General features: G+C 44.8%; 1 protein-coding gene across 1 annotated transcript in view; it reads left to right on the forward strand.

The window, feature by feature from the left end:
* myo1g (myosin IG) overlaps window positions 1-814 on the forward strand; it is a 41,977-nt gene that overhangs the window by 781 nt on the left and 40,382 nt on the right. The gene's annotated exons all lie outside the window — the stretch shown is intronic.

An 814-nucleotide genomic window follows, 5' to 3' on the forward strand; every position in this document is an offset into this window, starting at 1 on the left:
CTGACGTCACCTCGAGTCACGTTAAATCTGCTGACGTCACGTTAAATCTGCTGACGTCACGTTAAATCTGCTGACGTCAAGTTAAATCTGCTGACGTCACGTTAAATCTGCTGATGTCACCTCAAGTCACGTTAAATCTGCTGACGTCACGTTAAATCTGCTGACGTCAAGTTAAATCTGCTGACGTCACGTTAAATCTGCTGACGTCACGTTAAATCTGCTGACGTCACGTTAAATCAGCTGACGTCACGTTAAATCTGCTGACGTCACGTTAAATCTGCTGACGTCACGTTAAATCGGCCAATGTCACTTTAAATCTACTGACTTCACGTTAAACCCGCTGACGTCATGTTAAAGCTGCTGACGTCACGTTAAAATCGGCTGACGTCACGTTAAAGCCGCTGACATCATGTTAAAGCCGCTGACATCATGTTAAAGCTGCTGACATCATGTTAAAGCTGCTGACGTCACGTTAAACCCGCTGACGTCACGTTAAACCCGCTGACGTCACGTTAAACCCGCTGACGTCATGTTAAATTGGCTGACATCATGTTAAAGCCGCTGACGTCATGTTAAATCGGCTGACATCATGTTAAAGCTGCTGACATCATGTTAAAGCTGCTGACGTCATGTTAAATCTGCTGACATCATGTTAAAGCCGCTGACGTCATGTTAAAGCCGCTGACGTCATGTTAAAGCCGCTGACATCATGTTAAAGCTGCTGACATCATGTTAAAGCTGCTGACATCATGTTAAAGCCGCTGACGTCATGTTAAAGCTGCTGACATCATGTTAAAGCTGCTGACATCATGTT

The sequence above is a fragment of the Nematolebias whitei genome, chromosome 19, assembly GCF_014905685.2.
Source record: "Nematolebias whitei isolate Nwh7 chromosome 19, NemWhi1, whole genome shotgun sequence".
NCBI classification, from domain to species: domain Eukaryota; kingdom Metazoa; phylum Chordata; class Actinopteri; order Cyprinodontiformes; family Rivulidae; genus Nematolebias; species Nematolebias whitei.